At 44.4% G+C, this 27,052-nt stretch overlaps 1 protein-coding gene across 2 annotated transcripts in view; it reads right to left on the reverse strand.

The window, feature by feature from the left end:
• The window catches only part of SORBS1 (sorbin and SH3 domain containing 1), a 313,279-nt gene extending 290,578 nt beyond the window's left edge, over nucleotides 1-22,701 (reverse strand). For both annotated transcript variants that reach the window (XM_045024362.1, XM_045024364.1), the window contains exon 1: nucleotides 22,451-22,701. The gene's annotated coding sequence lies outside the window, so the exon portion shown is untranslated. The remainder of the gene's footprint in view (nucleotides 1-22,450) is intronic.
• Nucleotides 22,702-27,052: the final 4,351 nt, after the last annotated feature.

The following is a 27,052-nucleotide window of genomic DNA, read 5'->3' on the forward strand; positions in this document are numbered from 1 at the left end:
TTTCAGTGGAACAGAGCCTGCAAACAGAACAATGTGACCGCAGCGCAGAGATGCAGTCTGATCACAGACTGACACGGGTAGAATGCAATGGATGCTTGGTTTGTTTTTACAACCCAGTAATATAAAAAGACATTTTCCATCACTCTCTGCTGATTTTCAGCAACATAAGCAATATTTGCTCATCACCCTCCTGTACTTAGTACTGACTTTTTCTTTGATAAAATAAACACTTAAAAGGTGACCTTTAAATGAAAGGTTTTTAAACAGAAAGCAACAAGTGTGTGTGTGCTGCTCTCTCCTGCTTGTTCTTTATCTTTAAAATATCACTAATGTCCACTCTGGGCTTCCTTCACTTGGAGGTCTCAGCTGTAGAATGTGGTTGGTCAGCCCTTTATAAAGGGAGTGGGTTGTTGAATTTTAAACAAACAACAGCTTTTCTCCCAACTGCTGATTCAGGTGTTTGCGTTAAAGAGCTGCTTGGTTTTATCAGTGGGGGAGGATATTTGGGTTTTTGCAGGGGGTTGGTTATTTGTATTGGGGGGGTGGTGTTTCATTTTGGTTTTGGTTTTGGTTTTTAAAGTCCTTTAAACAATCTGAGTAAAAACTTCATCACTTCCTCTGTTAATTAATCAGCTTTCACTTGCATTGTAGCCCTGAGAGAATTCTACCAGATCCACAGTCATCCACAGGAGAAAGAAGAAAAAAAAAAAACAGTAGACAAGACACACATTTCTAATGTGGAAAAACAAAAGTCAGGAAAAAGCTTGGGGTGGGGGAAACATTCAAGCCTTTCTTATACAGTAGTAAAAACACATGCACACAAGAAGAGCACAGCCCTATTTTCTGTCTTTTTTTCAAAGCCCCCTCTCCAAAGAACAATAAACCAATTGCCCATTTTGTTCAATTCATTTGGAGGGGAAGAGAAGGAATACACATTCTGAATGTTTATGATGGTGACAGCTTGGAACCCCTACTGTGAAGTGAATTGCTCTGCATTTAGCTCATAAATGCTATTCTTAGACTCAAAAATTAAGTTTTGGAATCAAAATTAAATTACAGAAAGTGATTATCATGAGATTTGCATAATAAGTGACAGGTTTTAATCAATAGAAATGTAATGTTCAAACCTAGACCTGCTTCCTGGTATGCAGGAAGGAAAGAGGCAGTGACAGTTACTATCTGGGAGTCAGATGGAAGGAAATTAGTGTGCTGCAAGCAAGGCTTTGGAGCAGAGCCCATTGCTGGAGCGCAGAGCAGCTCCAGAGCAGTGGAACTGCAGGTTTTTGCCTGAAGCTGGAGCGGAGCCGGAGCCCACCTCCAAAGCCCTGGCTGAAAGCACTGCCCATCAAACTGAACAATATTTTCTGTTTCCTTGTGCTCCCTTTCTGGCTGTTCCCACCTATTGTCTCTTGTTTTATACTTAGATTGTCAGCTTGTTGGGGCAGGGACCATCTCTGTGTTCTGGGTTTGTACAGCACTCAGTGCCATGGGGTCCTGAGCCATGACTGAACTCCAAGATGCTACAGTAACACAAATAATAATAAATGCTAATCAATACCGAGTCCAATTATGCAGTTACTGTGGAACAAGCTCAGGCATCTAATTTCCCCCCTAAGGTGTGAGTACAAGGGGGCAGCAGAGAGAAATGATAGAGCTGGGGGTAGACCTGAGGCCAGAACCATGATGTATCCCCGTCACTGCAAATATTCTCCTCTTGCCACAGTTAAAGGAGCATGGAAGGAAATGGAGAAAAACTAAGGGGAGATGGCGGCTATTATGTGAGGGCCTGGTGTGAGGGGACTATGGGGAGCGCTGCAATTTGAGTTGATCTGCAGGAATTGACAGGTCCGTTTATTTTAGTGCATGTTCTTTTTAAATCACAAGGGTGCCCAGAGCAGTGATGGGTGCACTTTTATTACACTCCAAATCAAAACGTACAACTGGATCTAGACCTGGGTTTAGGATTGGAACACCCAACCAATTTGTTTGGGTCCAGGTCTGGGTTCAGTCCCCATCTCTGTTCAGCAGCACTGCCCACTGAACAAAACACAGGATGGTAATAACTAGCATTACAACACACGGCCTGCATCCTACATAGTTCACAGTGAGCCACAAACCTCAACATGGGATTTCAGCCTTTCATGGAAAAAGATGGTCCCCAACTGCTCAATGAACACAAAAGAGATTTTCTCAACATTGTATGGAGGGAGGGGAAAAACAGATTCTGAGAAGTGAAGGACAATAAATTCAACTTCTCCAAACCCTCAAACTAGCAGGTTCCCTGATCTCTGCCCACCCCCTCAGAAAAGGGGCAGTACAAAAGAAAATAGAGAAAGAACATAAGAATGGCCATACTGGGTCAGACCAAAGGTCCATCCAGCCGAGTATCCTGTCTACGGACAGTGACCAATACCAGGTGTCCCAGAGGGAGTGAACCTAACAGGTAATGACCAAGTGATCTCTCTCCTGCCATCCATCTCCACCCTCTGACAAACAGAGGCTGGGGACACCATTCCTTACCCATCCTGGCTAATAGCCATTAATGGACTTAACCTCCATGAATTTATCTAGTTCTCTTTTAAACCCTGTTATAGTCCTAGCCTTCACAACCTCCTCAGGCAAGGAGTTCCACAAGTTGACTGTGCAGTGTGTGACGAAGAACTTCCTTTTATTTGTTTTCAACCTGCTGCCCATTAACTTCATTTGGTGGCCCCTAGCTCTTATATTATGGGAACAAGTAAATAACTTTTCCTTATTCATTTTCTCCACACCACTCATGATTTTATATACCTCTATCATATCCCCGCTTAGTCTTCTCTTTTCCAAGCTGAAAAGTCCTAGCCTCTTTAACCTCTCCTCATATGGGACCTGTTCCAAACCACTAATCATTTTAGTTGCCCTTCTCTGAACCTTTTCTAATGTCAGTATATCTTTTTTGAGATGAGGAGACCACATCTGTACGCAGTATTCAAGATGTGGGCGTACCATGGATTTATAATAGTCAGTATTTAAGTGACAGAGTGATCTTAACTGCCATAATCTTCCAGTCAAGTTTTCCCCAGCAATGATTTTGCCTCAACAGTGATATCTCATACATTCATGGCATTCCAAAGTACTTCACAAACCACATGTAGCATAGGAATCGTGTTATCCATCACAGCCACCTCTGGACTAGATTGCAAGAGCTGTTTAACAGCGTGCCACAATGTCATGCAACAGGCAGGGGATTATACTGCACCCAGTCAACACTGTAAGGGGGAAAGCCAGAGCCCCAAGAGGACACTGAAACAAGACACCAGGGTTAATGGCCCTCCCCTTGTACAAAGCACAATGGTCTTTTTAATAGGCTCATGTGGTCAGGACCTTATCACCTTGAGAGCACAGTGGCCTCTAGCACCATGCAGTGGCATTGTTTCAGTACTGATTCAGAGGGAAGAGTGGCCCCTACTGAGCCACCAACACCACTTCCTCCAGCATCTGTATTTCTAGGCAAACTGGAATATAAGGACATACATATCAACTGAGCAGATCACTTTCCCCGGGCAAAAGTGAGAATGATCGTCTTTTGCACTATTCATTTAAGGATCTCACTGTACAAAATTAGACCTCACAACCTCCATGGCAGTTAGGCAAGCATCCCCCCCCACACACACACACAACTTTGCAGACAGGGAAATTAAAGGACAAAGAAGGTTGTGTGATTTGCTCAAGATCATGCACTAAGTCAGAAACAGAGCTAGGAATGGGAATGTTCTGTCTTATGAATACCACACTGAGAGGAAGAGTAGGTGATTCACAGAGACCTGCCCCAAAACACTTGCAAACTAGAATACAGACATGAGGCCGGGACACTGGAACAGGTGGGGCCAGGGGCCTTAAGGGCAAGTGACAAGGGAGAGGGGGCAGAGAGGAGAGAGAGAGGGCAGGGCCTTGTGGGAAAGAAGTAGCATGAGGGCAGGGCCTCAGGGGAGGGGCAGAATGGGAGTGAGGCACAGTTCAGGCACCGGTGGCCTCCCACCCCCTTCCAGAGAGCTTCCAGCACTCCTGCATGAGGCAACAAGTGGAGGCTGGAATAACAAAGAGGGTGCCCAGCAGGTGTTAGACATAAATAAGGGCATGTCTACACTACACAGTTAAGTTGACGTAAGTTAGGTCAACCTACAACCACTGCAGTAATTAAACCAGCACTTCATGTCCACACTATGCTCCTTCTGTCAGCAGTGTGCATCCTCACTAGGAGTGCTTGCACCAACTTAAGTGGGTAATTGTGTGGCACTATAGCCCTGAGGCCACGGGGCTCCAGCTATCTACCCCGGGGTTCCAGCTGTCAAAGGCAGCAACGGGCAATGTAAGCAATGCTGTTTCTATACAGACACTGCATTGCCCTAACTACATCAACCTAAGCGCTACGCCTCTCGTGGAGCCAGAGTTATTAGGTCGGCATAGTGAGCAAGTTAAATCAATGGGAGGAACACTGCAGTGTAGACGCTTACACAGTTAGGTCGATGTAACGGGCCGATGTGGCTCCCCTCCTCCCCTGGGAGGGTTGAGCCCCGGACACCAGAAGGGGCGGGGCTACCGAGCAGTGAGCCCGCCCCTCAGAGGGTCAGGCGGCAACCCGGAAGCATAAAAGCCGGCCATCAGCGCTCAGTTGGACCCCAGCCACCGCCGGGAGCAGACCTGCCCAAGAGGGCTAGCGGCTGGGAAGCTGCTGGGGCCCAGAGCAGTTGCCCGGACTGGCCGGAGCTTCCCCTCGCTCGCTACTGGGAGGACCCGCCGGAGCTTCCCTGCGCCACATACGAGGAGGAGCCACCAGAGACTTCCCCGCTCCCTTGTTGTTACCCCGAGGAACCCCCGGAGCAGATTTGGCCGGACTTCCCCGAGGAACTGCCGGATCTACCGCCCAGCCAGGGCTGCGAAGAGCCCATGCTGTGGGACTTCTCGGGAGCGGAGGCCGCGGACCAGGTAGGCCCCGAGGGGGAAATTGGAAGTGGCCCGGGGGCAGCTGACCTCAGTCAGGCTGCTGATCAAGCAATGCCCATGTCAGTGTGTTGCGGTCAGGATCCCCACTGACCGCCAGCGGTCATAGCCGCTGCCTAGGGCCCCGGGCCGGGACGCAGTGGAGTGGGTGGGCCTGCGTCCCCCCTGCCACCCCACTTGCGGGTGGCAGTTTTCCCCCTCACCCCAGTGCTCAGCCCCTGCACCTACGAGCCTGAGCCCTAATTGTTGTTGCCCCGCCCTAATCCAGGGCCTGGGCCTTCCTGGACTGTTTACTGCTCAGCCCCTGAACCAAAGGGCCTGAGCCTCCCTGAACTGTTTGCTGCTCAGCCCCTGCCACAAAGGGCCTGAGCTCCCTGAACTGTAGTATTGCTCAGGCTTGCAGCAGAAGGCCTGAGCCCTAATTGACTGTGCTGGTGTTGCTCCGCCTTAAAGGAGCCGGGCAGAACCCTCATAGGAACGACGGGCCGGTGTGGCTCCCCTCCTCCCCGTGGAGGGTTGAGTCCCGGACCCACACGATTGCAGTCGACATAAGCTGCCTTATGTCAACCTAACTCTGTAATGTAGACCAGGCCTTAATGAGCACGTTTCCCCTGACACACTACTGCATATTCAAATCACTAGCTGGTGTGAAGTGCCATATGGGCATATTCAGTATTTCAGAAGATGATGGTTTCTTGCCACTTAGATGCACATAGGAGAGTAGAAGGAAGCCACCACAGTCCAAGCCCGCCCAACCCCCTGGGCCCAAGCTCAGGTGGCTAGCCCAAGCCAAAGAGTCTGCCACAACAACCATAGTGCTATTTTTCTCATGCTATCTCAAGTGGAGCTAGCACATGTGGAAGCCAGTAAATAATTAACAAGGATTTGAAGAGATCTTAATGAATGTTAGTTAGCAAGAGTCAGGCCATACTGTAACCTTAATGACGTAAGACTTGTAGGAGCAAAGATAGTGCGAGGCGACAGGACAGGAACTGTGTACAAAGTTATTATGACCTTGCAATCACTAACCAAAATGCAGGCTTGCTTTTCTTAGGATTGAGACAAATAAGATAAGCCTTTTTGCTATGTATAAACAAAATGTAGTTGTTGCTTTTTACTGTCTATATTATTGTTAGAAATTGTCTGTAAAAGGTATAAAGGCTTGCTGTGATTGTTTACCAGTTGAGAGACCTGTCCAGGACCCTGTGTCCTATGGCACTCTCTCCCTCCATGGTAATTACTGGAGAAATAATAAAGTATTTGATTTTGCTGCATCCAAACAAAAAGTGAGAACTGAGTTTTTCTTCGACAATTTGGGGGCTCGTCCGGGATGGCAACGCCCACGGACCCACAGACAACTACTACGGATCATTCCCCTTCGAACCCCATGGCGCCACATGAGAGGTATGAGACCTTTTGAAATCTCTATTGGGGTATCGGAGGAGGACTTTCCGTGAGGACGTCTGTCTCTCTGTTGGGCTCACGCCATCTGAACTTATTGACTGTGCAGCAGGATCAGATGCAAAGTGGTATTGGGGAGAGGCCCCAATAAGGTTAGTTTATAGCAGTACTGGGAACTGCTGAGTTGGCCAAGGAAATGCATAAGGTAATGCATAAGGTAATGCATAGGTAAATGCATTAGAATGCACCGGTGCTGAGGGGTTTTTACCGCCTCAAGAGGGGTTGTCATACCGCCTCATGGTATTGGTCCGGACCAGGTAAAGATGCATCATGGTTTTAAAAAAAAAAAAAAAAAAAAAAAAAAAAGATAAAAAGGTTGAAAAAGGGTTGAAAAGAAAAAGGAAGAAAAAGAGGCCTTGGTGTGTGTGTGTGTACACCAGTGTGAGTGGCTGTTACCGGGCTAGCCCAGTAACTAGTGGATCTTTAGGAGATCCGACCCACAGTGGGCTGACTCAGCCTGGCATAGTCCGGCGAGGAAGCTGCCTGGGTCTAGGAGTGTGTGAACCCATCTTCCCTCCCCTTTCCTTGTGAGTCTCTCCTGTGTGAGTGGAAAATGGGTAAGGGACAGTCTAAATATTCCACCTTACCCCCTAAGGGTGCCCCAGCATATTACATGTACGTACATTATGGTCCTAAAACCTGCAGGTATTTAAATGATTGGAATCTGTACACGCGTGAAAATTCATTTAAACAATGCCCATTAGAAGGTACCTTCAATCTAGATAAGATCATATATCTCAGTGGAGCTTTAATCACAAAGAAAAACCTCTGTCACAGTGTGAGCAATTTGTCTAGGAACGGGTTAATTTGAAATTCGGCTTAGTCCTGAGATAAAGGAGAAGTTGTTTTGTGTTCAAGGTCATGAATTAGTACGGACTATGCTAAGTGCTAAGTAAAACTGCTTCAGCCCCAGCTGGTTGTGGAAAATAAAAAAAAAAAGGCAAACCAAAAAAGCAGTATAAGTTACAAAACTGAGATTGCATTTGCAAAGCTTAACGGTTCAGTGAGATCCAACAGTTTTTGCAACCCTGAAGCCGGACAGGCAGCTGACCTGAACTGGAATCTCTGAAAGAGACGCCGCAGGAGATTCCAGGGTGTAAAAGAACAGCCATCCCAAGAGTGGAAGCATGTTGGAAATGCTGGACAAGCTGTATACAGGATAATCTCCTGTCCACCTATTTCCCTTCTCTGAACATTATACACAGACATGCCAGTCTGGATATGTGTAAGTATTAAAGTGGCTTAAGGCTTGGGGCATTCATATTTTTCCCGAGTGATGTGGGAGCATTCCCAATACTCTCCATTGTTGTTTTATTATTTTTAATGAAGCTTTAAAATTTGATTGTATGCTCTGTCAGTTTGATCACCTGACATGAGGGATAAATTAGTAACAGGAATTTGTCACAGTTTGGTGAGCAATAGAGAATTGGAAAGCACTGTAGAATTTACACCATCTATCTGTTTTACCCTTGTTAGTTTATGTTTGCTTTGTTTGGTACTGTTGGTGTTTTGTGTTAAGAATAGCATGATTATAGGTGAGCTCTAATAGAATAAGGAAACACTATTTGGTTTTGGTGCACTATTTAGCTTTGGCTCTGTTTTGTTTAACCGGTTACTGATGTTTTCTGCTCTGTTCATTTGGGCGTTAGGTGTGTGAGCGGAACTGAACTTCTCGTTCGTAATTCCTCAGGGTGGAAGCCATGTGTGCGATGAAGCTCTGAGGTTGTCCTGAAATTTTACAGTCCCGCCCCCCCCGTAGCGGACAATGTAATAGAAGTAGGAGAAATCTAGCTTAGACTGTAATTTTCTTGGCTCTCTGTGTAATTTTCTTTTCTGTTTAAGTGTCAGCAGACAAATGGGTGGGTCTCTGGGTAGACCCCCAAAGGGGTTCGGATTATGTGTTAAGTGAATGGCCATGTATTTTTGCCCAGGTGGCAAGCCTTACTAGGGAGGACTTGGGTAGTCTTGTGAGTAGAAATGTTTTGGGGAAAAGACCAGAAGGGTGGGGCTAGTTGAGGAGCTCACCCTCCTAGCTAAGAACTGGTTGTGGAACAAGCTAGTGTCCATGGACGGGACGATTCAGCGAGGAAAAAAGGATCGGGCCCAAGCGGGAGGGCAACAGACACAGTGATTGGAAAACAGGTTGGAAACTTTTGAGGGTGTAGTGGAAAGAAGGAGTAAGTGAATATAAGCATGAGGATTTCAAATACTCAGAAGGATATTTGGAATGGTGATTTGCATTGGTAAAGTGGCTGTTGGAAGGAGAAAGCAATTGATTTTTAAGGGAAAATGAAAAATTGACTCTGTGTTTGCTGGGGGGAACAGCACTTGAACTTTGTGAAAAAGCTGAAGAGAACAGTTTTTTGGTGTCTTTCACATGTTTGAGAATGAATTCAGGCAAAGAAATTATTAGATTGCACTCATTTGGCTATGAACAATTTTGTTAAATCAGTTGAAGAATGTATACAGTGCTATGTAATGACATTGTATTAGGCCCTACAGGCACTATAAGTGGTGATGTTTTCTTTCAGTGTTTAAAAGCAGGAGTTAAAAGAAATAAAAAGCAAGCCGGAGAGCATCTGTGTTAATGCAAATTAACTAACTGATAAGGTAGAGGCCGCTGAACCAGGGCTGTCTAAGAAGCACATACGAGAAAATATGGGGTAATTCCTCTGTTTTGCCTAGAATCAACAAGAGTATTTGTATATTTTAAGTATTTAACTGCCCCGAAGGGGTGGACCTCTGTTTTTGTCTTTCAGATAATCAAAGAACATTAATGCCAGCTACACAGCATTCAACATACTATGATTTACTGGCAGTCACAATTATGTTGTGTGTTCTATGTTCTGTTTTGTGGTGTTTTGCCAAAGAATTGTTGTGTTTAATATTTTCATGAGATGGTCTGATTTGACATCAAGCGAAAATGTTGCATTGCAATGCTGATACTTGTTTTGTTCAACTTAGAGTACAAAGTGTTTAGTTATATCAGAAAAATGTGATATACTACAGTCTAATACATTTTCTTCAGTAAGGGAAAGAAACTACATTGGCCAAATCTTTTAATTGAGAATTGTTGTTAAAATTTGCATACTGACAGTCTTTGGAAGCAAGGACATGAAAAGTTAACCCACTCCCCATATTGTACGAGGGATCCTTCTGGCTACCTCAGACTTTAGCCAGAGGGCTGGGGATGGTGGATAGCTATTGGACTAGAAGTTATATTAAGTGAACTTCTCAAAGTGGGTGTCCTTGTCCTGGCTTGTTCTTCCAAAGTTCTGTAATAAGGTTATTTTGGTGAAAGGGTATGTGTGGCATACATTGAATGATAATACATCTGTACTGTATAACAGTACTGTTTATGTGTTCATGGTATGAAAAAGGTGTATAATTGAAGAGTAAAAGTTTCCTTTGTAGGTTAAAAAAGCCAAGTAGAGAATGGCTAACATGCGCTGGCCCCAGTCAAGGACACCGCTTGGCTGCTTACCAAGGGAAGGGGGGGGGGAATGGTTATTGCAGTTACACGAGATTGGTGTGCAGCGGCCAGCCCACTCTCCTCCTTGGGGACCTTTTGTAAATATTCAGATTGATTTTATTTAAATGTCTACATGTTGTGGTTATGAATATGTATTAGTTTTAGTTGATGTATTTACCACTTGGGTTGAAGCTTTTCCCTGCAGGACAGTAGATGTCTTTGCTTACAGATTTTGTACCACGTTTTGGCATCCCTGTGACTATCAACAGTGATCGTGGAATTCATTTTTACTGGACAGATTGTACAGGAGTTATGTGCAACTCACTGCCCTCACCACCCACAGTTGGGACAGTGGAATGCCAGGACGGGATTTTACAGAATAAACTGGCCCAGATTTGTGCTGAAACGAACTTAAGGTGGCCGGATGCCCTTCTTTTGGCACTGAGGTGTATGAGAACCATTCCCAATCGAACGACTGGACTCAGCCCTCATGAAATTTGACAGGACACCCAATGCTGACTACCAACTGCACCCCCGCTAACCCCAGCTCAGATGGACATTCATTTGCTGGATAACATAATGCTTAAATATTGTCAGGCACTAATGAAATGTGTTAAGTCTTTTTATACACAGGTGATGGAAGCACTACCAAAGGATCCTGTGCAACCTTGCCACTCGTTGGAACCAGGAGCCTGGGTCTACATCAAGATCCATCAGCGAAAGACTGCCTTGGCTCCATGCTGGAAAGGCCCTTTCCCAGTCCTGCTGACTACCGACACCGCTGTGAAGTGCCACAAACTGACTGCTTGGACCCAGGATTCTCACTGAAAAAAGACCCCTCCACATCAGGAGAATTTTCCTATTGATGATTAGCCTATTCTTTCTTCTAGTTCTACTGTGCTTCTGGACAGCAGGGAAAAAGCTCCCTTGACCACTGACAGACCAACTGTGCCTTTAGACTTTTCTAGAAAAGAGCACAGCTATTACAGGGTGATATGTGCTGGAAACCTCTCCCCTGTAGGATGCTAAACCTTGATTGTTTTGGGAAAGAAGAAGAAGCACTCATTCCACTGACATTGCCAAAGTCCAGGAATTCCTGACTGAAACGGACACTGAGAACTGACCCTGGTGAAGAAACAAAGAATTACATACTGGCAGGAAGAACTTTGTGGGACCCATGCTTGGGACTGTGGTATTAATTGGATTTTGGGGTTTATTCTACAGGCTGCGCCCTGTGTTCTGGATAAATCCTTCAGTATGTATTGCCCTCCCTAATTGGATTTTACCTGACATTGCCCTTATCCAGTTTTCTACATACCCAGATTGCTCACAAGGGGCTACCATTAGATTAGCACAACAAAAAGGCCTGGGTTATTTCCTCTGGACAAAAAGGGAATTGACCAGATCCCTGTGGGCTGGGTTATTTCATCTGGCCAATAGTGTAGTAGCCATTTGGACTATTCTTCCAGGCCAAGAACATGATAAGAAATTGGGGCAACTAGAAAAGGCCACTAGTCTTATTTTTGAAGCTCAGCTATCTTCAGTACAGGCTGGAGTTGCTGAGTTACATGTAATTTCCACCCTTAGTTCTATGACCCAGAAGTTACTGACAGAGATGGTATTGCATATCACTGAGGCTGGGAAGGTATTGCAGTGGGATCTGGACCAGACTTGGCCCACTGCCCTTCCAGACACGTCAGGAGTACCATCTGATCTGTGGTCATGAAGACATACTTGGACACTTTCTGGATGGAAGTGTGGATATTCACAGTGCTCCTTCCAAGCATATGGACCAGTTAGGGGGTGTGGGCTCCCACATACCGAATCCTGCTGGGTCCATGGGGAGGATGCCTGTGGGACTGTAATTGTTTACCGAGACATCTGGGGAAATACAAGATATACATATTGATCTTACCACTGCTGCAGGCAATTATATCATTTACTGGCCTGCAGATAGAATGCAGATAGAATATTGCAAGTAGCTCTTAGATTTTAGGTATATTTTGATTGGACTAGAATCGTGCCTGATTAGTTTCAAAATTTGCTTTCATTGTTACCAAAGGTTCAAAGAATCTCTGAATTGCAAGGGCAAATTCCCATGCTTTAGAATATATATCAAGATGGAAGGAATGCCTATCATACAGCTTATAGAGTGTTTACTTTATGTACTAGGTATGATGTTTTGTGCTTTGTGTTCGCAATTGTACAACAGCCCCATTATATTATTCCTATGGGATTGTTATTGTTTGTAATGTTGTTAGTTAATTTAGGATTATATTATTGTTGTTGTTGTTGTAAATATTGTAAGAATGGCAATACCTTTCATGTTCATGCTAATTATGCATTGTCATTACGTCCCATGATGGTTGACATGTTTGCTGTGGAATCTGAAGTCCATGGTTTCATGCGAATTGAGATTTGAAATTGTTTGTTGTACTAGAAGTACAAAAGGGGGGAGTGTGGAAGCCAGTAAATAATTAACAAGGATTTGAAGAGATCTTAATGAATGTTAGTTAGCAAGAGTCAGGCCATACTGTAACCTTAATGACGTAAGACTTGTAGGAGCAAAGATAGTGCGAGGCGACAGGACAGGAACTGTGTACAAAGTTATTATGACCTTGCAATCACTAACCAAAATGCAGGCTTGCTTTTCTTAGGATTGAGACAAATAAGATAAGCCTTTTTGCTATGTATAAACAAAATGTAGTTGTTGCTTTTTACTGTCTATATTATTGTTAGAAATTGTCTGTAAAAGGTATAAAGGCTTGCTGTGATTGTTTACCAGTTGAGAGACCTGTCCAGGACCCTGTGTCCTATGGCACTCTCTCCCTCCATGGTAATTACTGGAGAAATAATAAAGTATTTGATTTTGCTGCATCCAAACAAAAAGTGAGAACTGAGTTTTTCTTCGACACACACGTCTGTCTCTCTGGGCTGGGAGGCTTGTGGACCTACCCCCTAGAGAGGCCTGTCTACACAGCGGAGTTAAGGAAGAAGTATAAAAATTTTAGGCTAGCAGGAAATAATGATCATTCAGCAACTCGCCCTTAGCCTGGGGCCGGTGTGTTCAACAGAGTGCCTGTACTGAGAGGTCTATGATACACGCCGCACCCACCTTCTCTGCACAGCTGAGGGCAACTTTACTAGGAGGGAAATTCTTCTAGGTGTCAACATGGCAAATGGCTTAGCATTTGCTATGAGTTTTTGGCACAGGCTATGAGATACTGCTGGCACTTTGGCTGGGGTGGCACTCGGGCCCTTTTGCATCATTTGAAACTGAGGTGCTGCTAAAGTCCAGCAAAGGACTAAACAAGGCCATTGTGTGGGTTCCACATTCCCGCTCTCAGACCAACTCTACTCAGTTAAAAGCCGAACGATTTATTTAATGACCAGCTCAGCCTGGGATCTTCCTGGTCCTGATCCAAAGCCCACAAGTTAACAGGAGTCTTTCCAGGGACTTCAGTGGCTTTGGATCAGGCCTTTTGCTCTCATATGGGGCTCCAAGAGTCTGAAGCTGATAGTTATAGGCTGATGAAGCATAAGGCATAGTGTCATCCGGCTCATACTGTGTCCCAGCTCTGCTGGCTCCACAATGCCAGGAGCAGTACATTTGTATGGGTCAATCTAATCAGTGGGTGCCTGATGTTACGTTTTTCAATGAGCACAAACAGACTTGCAGTCTGAATTGCTTTTGTTCTAGATAAAGGAAAAACACACCACCAAAGAACAAAAGTAAATTCTCCACAAGATAGCAAAGTGCAGCTCTCAGCTCTGTCCTGTGAAGTAGCCTATCCAGACGCATAACAACTAAAGGTCCATACACCTCACCACAGAAGCAGATCTACTGAGTCAAGAGGTGTCTCTCCATTCCTACTAGAAGTGAGAAAGCCCAACCCAATGGCAACAAACAGTGAAATAAGAGGCCTGGGATCTTTTAAATTAAAACCCCCAACCAAGGAGGAACAGATGTACAGAACATGCAAACCCAGGAAAAGGAAGATTTATCAGCAGGGATTGTACAGACTGCAGCTACAATCAGAAAAAATATTCCCCCCATTCTCATGCACTGAGCAGAACCATTTTATATGGGGTATTTGAATGTAATACCTACCTGACCCACACCCATAGCCAAGAAGGCATAGACTAATCAATTCACTGAAGATCACTGTTGTAGCTGCATGACATCCACATTGTATTTCTCTACTAATTAGAAATAAAACACAATTAAAAGAATTTAAATGGAATGATTCCCATCCAGTATCATTATCACAAAGACTGCTTAGCAGTTCTCTCCCATGTACACATCCATTCTGTCCCAAGAATTAGGACAGTCTTAGCGGGTGTTTTTTGCTTTATTTATCTCTGTGCATAATTGTTATGAAAGCCTGCACAGGTGTCCAACAAACTGATGCAATAAATTAAATATACTTTAAGAAATATATTAATAAAAACCTACTGTTAATAAAGAGAAACGATTACAAGGCCTGCAGGGCTGTACATATAGTGGGTACTACCCATTGATCTGATAAAAGGTAGCCATCCATCTGACATTAGTAGCTTTTTTAATACTTGTCAGTATTTTCCCATGGACAATGTAGCCCATCATTACATAAGCTGTGTATTACTGCAAAGAAAGCACTTTGGGGACAACTAATGTTTCTTACTGTGTGTTTGTACAGTGCCTAGCACCTGGGGCCCCTACATGCAATTTTAGTTCAAGTAATAATAAGAGAACCTGTTATAAAAAAGAGGACAGGGACTAAGATTTATTATTTACTATCTAGTTATGGAAGGATAATCCATAACAAAGATTACTATCTTTATTATTTACTATCTTTGTTATGGAAGAGATCATAGATGATGGAAGGGCCGAAAATTGATAGTGTGTAATTAAGCACCTGTTTTAAAGGGAAGGCAATGAACTCTTCAGGAGCCATTGTACAAAGCTTTTGAAATAGCCCGACTTCAGCAGGCAAAGACTTACAGGTATTTTAGAAAGAGATTCAAGCCACTAAATTCAGATCCAAATTTCTCCAATGTCTGGGGAATTTCTATCAGTTGTAATAAAACATATATCTCACTGATATGGCAGAACTGAAAATGGCCAGAGAGGTAGCAAATTGTGATTCCTACTCCTGACTGGCTAAGAATTGCATGCATCCCTATTATTTTTATTAGCACACCTCTCCCATCCCATGTTTGTCTCATCCATTTGTTAGGTCTTGTCTCTTATGATAATCTCTTTGGAGCAGGCACTGTTATTTACTATACCTGCTTGTATAGCACGTCGCACAATGTGGCCTCAGCTTGGCTGGCCTCTAGATGCTACCAGAATCTAAATATTAAAAAATTCACAACTCTTTTCAAAGGTGACAATTACCCCCAAAAAGCAGAACTTGAGCGAGACAATAGGGAAAGTCAGGACAAGGGATTATAGGCCAGGATACAGTGCAAAGCATGTGCTTTAGATGTGTGTTCTCTTTTCAAATCTTAGATGAGTGTACATTGGTTCCTAGTTTACTGAGGGTTATTTTCCCTCTGTTCTTGGCGACTTCAAAAAGAAAGAGAGAAGGGGGAAAATATCAATAGATGTGAGCTAAACCACTACTAAAAAGGTGTAAAATATTTAGCAGGTTCTTTTAATAATTAACCAGCCCAGGAGTCTGTAGGCTCTCTGTATTGATGGCACTGCACCGGCCTTGTCAAAGAAGAAACAAAACTATGTAATCGCCTATTAAAATGTGTTATCAAGGGGATGCTTCCAGGGCTCGGGGTGCTACATTGCCTCAGCAGAGGCTGTCGTGCATAACCATTTCCCTGAAGACCTTTCTTTGGGGTTTGAGTATATGTTGCATTCTTCCCTTTGTGATGATGTATTGAACCTAATACGTTTCTGAATGTTTTTTCTTGAAACACCCATTACATGAGAACAGGTTATAAGACTTCACTGGTAACTGAGATTACACACTGCCCACATCGCTACGTTCACGAACATCATCTATGATCTCTCTCAGAGTAGAGGAGAGACAGGCCTCAGTTTTAATGATCAGAAAGAAGATTCTTTGCTAAGGCTGATGGACACAGACAGATCCCATGGCTCTTCCTGGATCTCTTTCTCCTAAAATGACTCACCCTGTCTGTACTGCTTACTATCGCCATACAAGGTCTTCCTAAATCCTGGCCTGGACTCAGCAATCAAGGGATAGACAGCTAACTATGGTCCAGTATCCAACCTCCTAATTGAAGAGGTCCCCTGGGGAAATCTGTGGGCAGAGGATAAAAGAACAAACTGGCTTGAAACAGAAAAGCGGGCACAACTCCTAGAGCAGGAAGCAGCACTCACAAATACTGGTTTGCACACGGGTAGTCTCAGAGAAGTTCAAGGCTGAAGTCTGCAGCTGACCCCAAAGATCAGCAGATTAGGGGACCCCCCACACACATTTTGCCTGCCTTCTGGAGATGGCGTTAGAAGCAGGAAGCTTTTCTGAGCTGGTATCTTAAATTCTTCATCCAGTGGTTTATTTAAACATAGTTCAATTCTTTGGCCACTGGCAAACTGTCAAATTTCTCCCATTATTTGCTATTTGAACTGTGTGACTGGTCAGTTGAGTCATATGCTATGGTTTCTGCGCCCTGACTGGCTGATTCCCAAACACAAGATGGCAGCCTTCAAGATGGAAAAGGGGGTAACAGTGAGATTGCAAAATTTGCAGATGACACAAACTACTCAAGATAGTTAAGTCCAAAGCAGACTGTGAAGAGTTACAAAGGGATCTCACAAAAGGCAACAAAATAGCAGATGAAATTCAATGTTGATAAATGCAAAGTAATGCACACTGGAAAACATAATCCCAAATATACATATAGAATGATGGGATCTATATTAGCTGTTACCACTCAAGAAAGAGATATTGGAGTCATTGTGACTAGGTCTCTGAAACATCCACTCAATGTGCAGCAGCAGTCAAAAAAAGTGAACAGAATGATGGGAATCATTAAGAAAAGAATAAATAAATAATAAGACAGAAAATATCATAATTTCCTGTGTATAAATCTATGGTATACTCACATCTGGAATACTGCATGCAGATGTGGTCACTCCATCTCAAAAGAGATAGAGTATATTGGAATGGGAAAAGGTAAAGAAAAGGGCAACAAAAATTATTAGGCGTAAGGAATGGCTTCCATATGACAGATCAATAAGACTAGGACTTTTCAGCTTGAAAAAAAGATGACTAAGGGGAGATATGATAGAGGTCTATAAAATCATGACTGGTGTGGAGAAAGTAAACAAGCAAGAGTTATTTACTCCTTCTCAAAACACAAGAACTAGGGGGTTACCAAATGATATTAATAGGCAGCAGGTTTAAAACAAACAAAAGGAAGTATTTCTTCACACAATGCACAGTCAACCTGTGGAACTCTTTGCCAGAGGATGTTGTGAAAGCTAAGACTATACTAGGGTTCAAAACAAAAATTAGATAATTTCATGGAGGATAGGTCCATCAATGGCTATTAGCCAGGATGGGCAGGGATGTTGTCCCTAGACTCTGTTTGCCAGAAGCTAGGAATGGGCAACAGGGGATGGATCACTTGATGATCACCTGTTCTGTTCATTCCCTCTGGGGCACCTGGCATTGGCCACTGTCGGAAGACAGGATACTGAGCTAGATGGACGTGTGGTCTGACCCAGTATGGCCATTCTTATGTTCTAATGGATGTCGAGTACTTCTGAAGCAAGTCCATTTCACATAAGTATTCAGCAACATGAACATTCTAGGGAGCAAAAACTGTCCTTTAAACAGTTCCGAAAACTGAGCCAATGAAAGGGAGTTAAACAATAATAGCAAAGACATGTCTTATTTGAACAAAAACTTGCAAATATTTTTCCCATGCTTGCACAGCCCCAGTCAGAGCACACTACAGAAGGGAGTGGGAGCAAATCGTTATCTTTATTGGTTAAACAGATCACCCTGTTTACAATTTAGTACATCCCCTTGTTTAAATACCATTAATGACAGACAAAAGTCCGCATATGCACCTCAACTGAGACAGCTTCAAGGATGCTCCATGATCCACAGTGAACATGGTATATTTAGACTCACAGAGTTGACATAGACTCACAGACTTTAAGGTCAGACGGGACCAACGTGATCATCCAGTCTGACCTCCTGCACGTTGCAGGCCACAAAGTCGCACCAACTCCCGAAATAGATCCCTAACCTCTGGATGAGTTACTGGAGTCCTCAAATCATAGGTTAAAGACTTCAAGATACAGAGAATCCACCATTTACACTAGTTTAAACCTGCAAGTGACCCATGCCTCATGCTGCAGAAGAAAGCAATAAACCTTCAAGGTCTCTGCCAATCTGACCTGGGGGAAAATTCCTTCCTGACCCAAATATGGCGATTGGTTAGACCCTGAGCATGTGAGCAAGACCCAGCAGGAAGATACCTGGGAAAGAATTCACTGTAGTAACTCAGAGCCCTTCCCACCCAGTGCGCAAGCAGCTCTGCACGGCTCTCACCTGCAGGCACCATCCCCTGGCCAATGAGAGTGCGGAGCTGGTGCTCGGGGTGGCAGCAGCGCGTGGAGCCCTGTGCCCCTCCCCGCCGAGGAGCCAGACCTGCTGCTGGGCACTTCCAGGGCACAGCACAGTATCAGAACAGGTAGGGACTAGCCTGCCTTAGTCAGGCAGCACTGCCGATGGGACTTTTAACGGCCCGGTTGGCAGTGCTGACCAGAGCCGCCACACCTAGTGCCTTACATTCCGTGAACCAGTACTGGGTCGCAACCCACAGTTTGAAAACCACTGGACTAGATGACCTCTTGAGGTCACTTCCAGTCCTATGATTCTATGATTCTGGCTGGGGCCCGAAGCAAGAAACCTCACAAGAGAGCTTTTCTCATAGTTTTTAATCCACTTTTACAGACCAAGCAGTTTCCAGAAGCATGTAGGTCCTATGTGGTATTATTTATTGTATGTATTGTTAGTGCCTAGGACCCCATTGTGCTAGGGATGGTGCATGACTGAACCTCACAAAGCAAAGCTAGTTCACAATTCCAGGAAAGCAAGACAACCACATACACATTTTTATATTAGCAATCAGCCCACAAAGAAGATTTAATGGCCAGATTACAAATAAACTAGGCAGGGCTAGCTGTAAATTTAGGAGCAGCACATGGGGCTTCCATCAATGCTTGTCTGTAGTTCAGTCTCAGTTGCCCCAGCCACGAGAGCTGTAGAAGCATCGTAGCTACCTCATGGGCATATGGAACACATTTATCATTGCTCTCCCTCGTGGCTGGTGCTTGGAGCCAACTCCCACAGCTAAACGTCTTCATCTTGCCGGGGGGAGGGGTATTTCAGGACAGATCCTTTGGCAGTGGTGAAGGTATAGCTACATGTGGGAGTGCCCTCCAGAATGACTTTCTGGGGAAAGCAGAAAGCTATGTCACTTGGAGGCAGCGTGACCTAGTGACCAGGCCACTGGCCTGGGAGTGCTACTCCCGGCTCTGTCACTGACCTTGGGAAATGTTCTATGCCTCTTTCTCCTTCCGTCCTTTACTTTGTCTGCCTCGATTGTAAGCTCTTCGGGCCAGGCCTGCCTCCTGTTATATGTCCATACAGCACCAGGGGGCCTTGGTCTCAGCTGGGGCTTCTACTGTCATACAAATCACATTGTGTAATGCATGTGCTGACCTAGCCTTAACCCTTGTGGCATAAACAATATATAGGTAGTATAGGGCCCAATCCTGCAATGTGTCTTCATGTGCATAGTGCTACTAAGGTCAATGGGCTTATGCACGTGAATGAAGTTTTCAGGATCAGACCACTGGACTTGTGGACATTCCTCTGGCTTAATGTAAAGAAAAGTGCAGTGAGAGAATAGATTCCATCAATGTGGAGCAGCCAGAAAGGACATAGAGCCCTTAGCTTTAAAAAAAATAAATAAATCAATAAGGCTAATTTGGTATTCCCATTTACCCTGTCCTATAAGGCAAAAACAAAGCGGCACTCAATGAAATTAAGAGCCAAACATTTAAAGCAGATCCAAAGCAACACTTTAGGGAGTTTAGGCGATAGATAATTAACCAGTGGAGCTCACTGCTGCAAGGTATCAGCAAGGCAAATAATTTCCTATCCATTTCATAAATGAATAAGGAAAACAGCTGTGCTGACATTAAGTAGGATAACTAAATTCAAGGACCAACAACTGTTGCCAAACCCCGTCTTTGAATGATGACTCTCCCCCCAAATACTCTCACATATAGTACTCTTTTCAAAATAAGAAATGTAATTTAAGCGAAGAACAGTAATTTAAACCTTTCCTCAGATGCTCCCTTCTCTAAAGCTGCCACCATGGTAATTCAGCATTTTCAGTATGCTTCAACGTTTCACTGACATCTCCCCAGCCCTCGCACCCTTTCCCTCAATAACAAGTGGAGAACGTGCAAGAAGAAATCTGCTTATCACATTATCTCCCCTTGTCATAGTCCTGTAATTTTGTACTCTCAACATCACCTGTGCAATTATTACTGAGGGAAGAGGCACCTGAAAAGACTACTCATTTTGAACGTACAATAATTCTTACTTTTCTGATTTCTAGCTTAGCCCTCCATGCATACAGAACATATTAGAAACGGCTTTTTTTCTGGATAGAATGTGTGTGTGTTGTGGAATAAGTCTACTGTGTTCTTAAGGTGGCACAATAATTCTGGTTTTGACTGTCTAAACATCACAGTGTATTTGCATGTTTCTCTATAGATTTACTATACTGGGGTTGGCTTTATAGAGTAGACTATCTTTAAAACACTCTGCATATTTTAAGATAATCAATAAATCTAAACAACCAAAGAAAGAGTGTGAGTGAAGAACCAGTGCAACAGAATCATTAAAGCATAAACAACATGGTTAGTGCACTAGTCTGGGAACTCAGGAGACATGGGAGCTATTCCCAACCCTGCTACTGAGCTACTACTTGACCTTGGGCAAGCCACTTAACCTCTCTGGGCCTCTGTTTCTCCTCTCACCCTTTGTCTGTCTTGTCTCTTTGACTGTAAGCTCTGTGGGGCAGGGAGTGTCTTTCGCTATGTGTCTGTACAGCACCTGGCACCAGGGGTCCTGATCTCAAATAATATAGATTTTTAAAGCACTACTGTACAAATTATAGTTCAGGGAGAGCAGTGCCAACACAAACAGAACAGAAATACTGTGCAGCAGCTAAAAGTCAGTAAACTATTCTCTCTCTTCCTTTAGATAGGTACACAGCACACCCTTGCTTGGGCAAATCCCATTCATGAAGTTCCAGGTTCCACTCTAAGTGGAGCTTTTGCTTTAGGAACTAAAATTGATACAGGCTGTTTGGAGGCATAGCAACTTTAGGCTTGGCATGAGCACAGTACACTCACTGTTTAAAAATCAAATGCGTACAAGCTGGAGAACAGGCAGTTTTGCTGAAATGAGATCTGCGCAGCAGGGCAGGAATGGCTTTCCCATTACCCTAATAGGCTAATAAATAAACAAGTGATATTCTTGCTCGTGGCAAAACACAATGGTGATTTCTCACCGTCCCTAAGACACCTTACAACAGGAGCAGAAACACCAGGGATGCAGGATCTGACATGTAAATAAAAGAGTGGACTGTAAATACAGCCCTTTCCATGCTGGGACATAATTAAACTGCTGTAAATTCACAAGCACCAAGACATCTACCCCATCTGTCAGGCAACAGGGATATCTGAAGCTGTTGCTGGGTTTTTTTTTCACTCCTGAATTTTTTATGGACAGGTCTCTCCACGGGAATGCACGGACCATACCAATCCTTGGGAACAATGGAGTGATCTAGATTAACCATAGCCCCCTTCCCACCCACAGACACATTTCCTCCTCCCAGCCTTGTATTTTATTCAAACTACAGCAAGTGTCGATTCCCCGAAGTACAGTGTTCTCGGTATGCAGCACGCACGGCGGCATTCATGCACTGCTGACTTGATAATTGCATTATCTGCAGCCACTGATGAATGAACAACTGTAATGCATACATCCTGCTTTTAGCTCTCCCAGGGCTGGGAGATGAAGCCTTTCCACAGCAGATGTAGTTTACTCAGTCCAAACACACGCAGAACACGTATGTGTGTATTTCCCCTTGTGTTAACCGGGATGTTCTATTTGTGCCCACACCAAAACCAAAATTCCATTTCTGTTTAAAGCGATGATTACAAAGTCTTTCTTAAAGCCAGGTCTCTACCTCTGCAATCTCCTTCGCCTGCAGATAAAAGGCTCTGTAATAAATCTTTGATTTGTATAAAAATTGTGGTGCAACACAACAATGTCTAGAATACAGAGACGAGACTAATATCCTACAGTATGATGGCCTTTTACAGAACACCTAGTCCTCCTGGCTACGATGGCCTCAGTAATAAAATGGACCCCTCGGGATTCCTTAATGCGGGGTAAGGGGGTGGAGTTACTAGCTACCACACCTGGAAAAGGTCTGGCTTGATGAAAAAGTTAAATGCATAGATGATCTTACCTTGCAAATGAATCGACAGCTTCCTTGCTCCGAGAACACTACATGCTGCAGATTTGCTGCTCTGTTTTTCTGTGGCACGAAGTCCTGACTTCACAGACACACGAGCAGCTGGCCAATGGGCTGTGTTTCCTCCCCCCCTCATTAGAATGGCTCTGGAATCATCCACTCCGACAGAGCTCAGCTGGGAAGCCTCGCAAATGGTTCCTTCTCACCAACGCAACAGCAAAAATGGAAAGGGTCTGTGCTTTCCACTGGAAAAAAAAAGGAGGGCTGATAAGAGTGTGATCAGAGTTACTGTTCATCCACCAGGCAGCCTCCGCGCTGGGCTAGCCAGCTGGCTACGGCGAAACATCCAGGGATGTAGTATCCCCTTTCTGCACTTGTTGCAGGCTTCCGTCACTCCTAATCCCAGGCATGGTGAAATTGTTAGGAGGAAGGGTGGGAACCCACAGTAAGGTCTTGAAGAGGCAGGCAGAGTTAAAAGTATGTTGTAACTCCGAAACCAGTTAGCAAATTGTAATCAAAGGCATTTTCATATGCCCATCACTGTCTAATCTAGGGATAATGCAAACCACAGACAAATAAGGAGACAAGATGAGAGAAATTCACTCCTTGGTTGGTAATTAATTCAATGTCTGGAGCCTCAGAACAGATCATTGAAGTGGAGGGGAGAAGATCCCTACCTAATTCACCCTACATTTCACAGGCTATTATTTATTATGTGTATTGCAGTGGTGCTGAAGAGTCTCAGCCATGGACCAGGACTGCGCTGTGCTTAGCACAGAATAAACAGAACAAAGACAGTCCCTGCCCCAAAGAGCCCCCTGCAGAAAATATACATTTAAATCAACCCACTCAGGTTCTGATCTGCTGCCTGCACATAGCAAGAAATCCCATTGAAACCAACAGGGATGTTCACCTACCTCAAAATAGCAGGATCTTTTGTAGGGTGACCAGATGTCCTGATTTTATAGGGACAGTCCTGATTTGGGGGTCTTTTTCTTATATAGGCTCCTATTACAACCCACCCCCATCCTGATTTTTCACACTTGCTGTCTGGTCACCCTAATCTTTTATGATCTTTTCTCTTGAGCAACAGTATTGGTCCAAGTCAATGTCTTTCTTCTCCCCCTTCAGAGGTTTTAAAAATTAACTATATTAGAAGTCACAGAAAAGTAATTTCATTTTCTTAGCCTCACCCCTATACACTTAATCAGGAATACCCCCAAATTAATTCAAATGGGACTCGAAAAGGAAGTCACTGGATGAAAATATGGCAACCTGCCTGAGAAAAGAGTGACTAGCTCCTGCTAGCAAAGAGAGAACACATTGTGTCTGGGATTCTCAATGGAGCACAAGGGTGGTAGGCCCCAAATCCAGTCAGAACTAGGCACTAAACTCTCAAAAGCAGATCTGAAAGTCACCTTGCCTCACCAGCTCCTTCCTCTCCCACCTGATGTGTAAAAGGGGGATAAAAACTTGTAGTATCTTTGCAAGACTGCCAAGAAAATTTAGCAGCTCAGACACAAAAATCTTTTCCTCCCCAAGATGGCTAGTATAAGCATGGGTTGGAGTGGGGAGAGAATTATGATACTTTACTCAACGGTCTCTCCAGAAAGAATCCTTACCCTGAAAAACAGCAATCTGCAAGAGTGACTTGTAGGGAGGTTGCAAGGATGAGCTAGTATTTGTTAACACTGTGAAGTTGGAAAATGTTATGTGAGTGCAAAGCATAAATCCACTAAAAGTAGACAGAGCCTTCCTTGATTCTTATGTTTTCACCCGAAAGGTCAACATGCAGTAGACTTTAGCCCTGATTCCTCCCTGCCTGACACAGAGCGAGAGACCTGTCTGCCTGTCCTATCCCATACTGGTGCTTCTGGAGCCAGTTCAGTGCAGAGTCTGGCAACCCTAATTTGTGCCTGGCTATCCATGCTCCTAGGCACCTTGCAACAGCCAGGAAATAGCCATGACACAGGGCTGACCTGGTTACCCCTTCTGAAACAGCCCCTGCACTAAGGGTTCTCATGTTGGGGAGAGAGCCAGCAGAGCTGGCTGTAAGCTTAGCCAGACAGGCCTTCAGCAATAGGGTTGTTCTCCAGGGAGGTTCTGCAAATGCTTTGCAGCTCTTGCACCAATGTAACTGACTTAATGGGAAGCAAGGATTGGGCCCTTTCTCTGCCTCAGAATGGTGAATTGCAGAGTCAGTTCTGGTGTAATTCAAGTTTAGTTTTGAAACTTGAGGTGAGAGTCATTGAATCATCTCTGTCCAAGAAAGCCAGCATTATTGCAGGCCAAAATGAGGAGAACTGTGATAAAACTAAAATACTTAAGACTAGAAACAGCACAACAGCCAACATGCCAAGCTTTCATGAATGTTGGTGCCTACATGGGAGCTAAGTTCTTTTGAAAATCAGGTTCATAATGTTTTAGTTGATACCAATAACAGTGGCTCAGCTGATTAGGAATAAGTCAATATCTCCTGTGTAAGTGGATAGGACTATGGATCTTAATGCTGGCTGCTGGTGATTCTCCTTTACCCATTTGCTAAAGTTTTGTGAATAGGAGTTTGTACTTTTCACAGCAAACACCTGTCCCCTGAAATGCCCTGTTTTCCTGCTCCACTCCCAGGCCTGCTTTCTTGCTGGGGCTGCATTAACAAAGGCAAGTAATTGAATGTTACATTGCTAATTGCTGTTTTTCTAACATCTGAGATGACATTTAGCACACCACCCCATGCCATATCTTCAAAGTGTTCTTCCCCCAACAGCGGTAAATTAGCACTTCTGGGAAAGTCAGACACACAGAAAAGAGTGAATACAGATGGGTGTAACAAGAGCACTTGCTAGGCTGAGCACTTCTTAGAGGAGAGGCCAGATATGTCTTCGTTACCATCCAAGGTAGAGCTGCATCAGTGGCAGAGTCAGGGACAGAACACAGCTCTCCCCATTCCAGGCCCCCTTGCTCCAGCCACAAGACAGCTCTGCCTCTTACTCAATATAACAGTGCTTGAACTGGATGCAGATGACGTCATCCTGACCCTGTGAAGGCCCCCAGACAGAACCACCATGTCAGTTTCCAAAGGCAAATCATAAAGGGCAATACAACAAACACAAGTTTACCGACACTTTACATTATGAACGGGATTTGTGAGCACATGAACTGTTTGTTTAGCCAGAGTCAAAAGAAAAATAGAAGCATTTGAAACATTACTCTAATCCAAGGAACACTGAAAGCAGGGATCATGATAACCCCAGCTATTGTGTCAGTGCATACTGTTCGGGGTCCTTAATCCCCCAGATTATTGGCATGATGGACTTGTTCTGCAGTCAGATCTGTTCCAATCTCTGCTCCATCACATGATGCTTGAGTAAGTGGGGGCATAGGTGGCAGGTTTGTATAATTTTTGGTGGGGCCCAAAATGGTGGTGCCCCCCCGCTCCCGCCCTGTAAGCCGATATAAAATGAAGCTACAACGCGTCAGCGCCACAAGATTACAAGGGTCAATTAAAAGTGGAAAGTCAGAAGCAGCACTTGCCTACTTCAATATACAGTATTATATTTTGTTGTACCTGTTGTGATGAAGTGGGAATGTTCTTAATATTTTCTCTGAATACTGTGTGGGTGCCTCAGTTTCCCCTGCAAGATGCCAACTGAAGGTGTTGGGGACAAAGAGATCAGGTGGCCTCCTTGTCCGGAAGAGACACAGAGGCCAGAGGAGGGAGTGTCAGTTTGGAGCTGGCTGGGGAAATGGGGAGAGACTCAAAACTTGGTTCTGGGCTCCCCACCCCGCAAGATGGACCTGACCGAGGGGTTCTGTTTTCTGTACCAACAAGCTCTGTTTAAACTGTGTTCCCATCATCTAATAAACCTTCTGTTTTACAGTCTGGCTGAGAGTCACATCTGACTGCCGAGTTAGGGTGCAGGGACCTCTGGCTGCCCCAGGACCCCGCCTGGGCGGACTCACTGCGGAAAGTGCATGGTGTGGAAGGGCATGCTGAATGCTCTGAGGTCAGACCCAGGAAGGTGTAAGCTTCTTGCCCTGGAGACAGTCTGCTCAGAGAGGAGGCTCCCCCAGAGTCCTGACTGGCTTTGAAGGAGTGGTTCCAGAGCATCCCAGCATCTCCTTCCTCCCCATGCACTTCTCAGAAGTCCACACAGGCACTAACACTCCCTCCTCTGGCCTTTGTCAAGAAGGCTAACATCATTTTGGGCTGTATAAGTAGGGGCATTGCCAGCAGATCGAGGGACATGATCATTCTCCTCTATTCAACATTGGTGAGGCCTCATCTAGAGTACTACGTGCAGTTTTGGGCCCCACATTGCAAGAAGGATGTGGAAAAATTGGAAAATCCAGTGGAGGGCAACAAAAATGATTAGGGGGCTGGAGCACATGACTTCTGAGGAGAGGCTGAGGGAACTGGGATGGTTTAGTCTGCAGAAGAGAAGAATAAGGGAGGATTTGATAGCTGCTTTCAACTACCTGATAGGGGGTTACAAAAAGGATGGATCTAGACTGTTCTCAGTGGTAGCAGAGGACAGAACAAGGAGTAATGATCTCAAGTTGCAGTGGGGGAGGTTTAGGTTGGATATTAAGAGAAAC

The sequence above is a fragment of the Mauremys mutica genome, chromosome 7 (assembly GCF_020497125.1).
Source record: "Mauremys mutica isolate MM-2020 ecotype Southern chromosome 7, ASM2049712v1, whole genome shotgun sequence".
Classification (NCBI taxonomy): Eukaryota; Metazoa; Chordata; order Testudines; family Geoemydidae; genus Mauremys; species Mauremys mutica.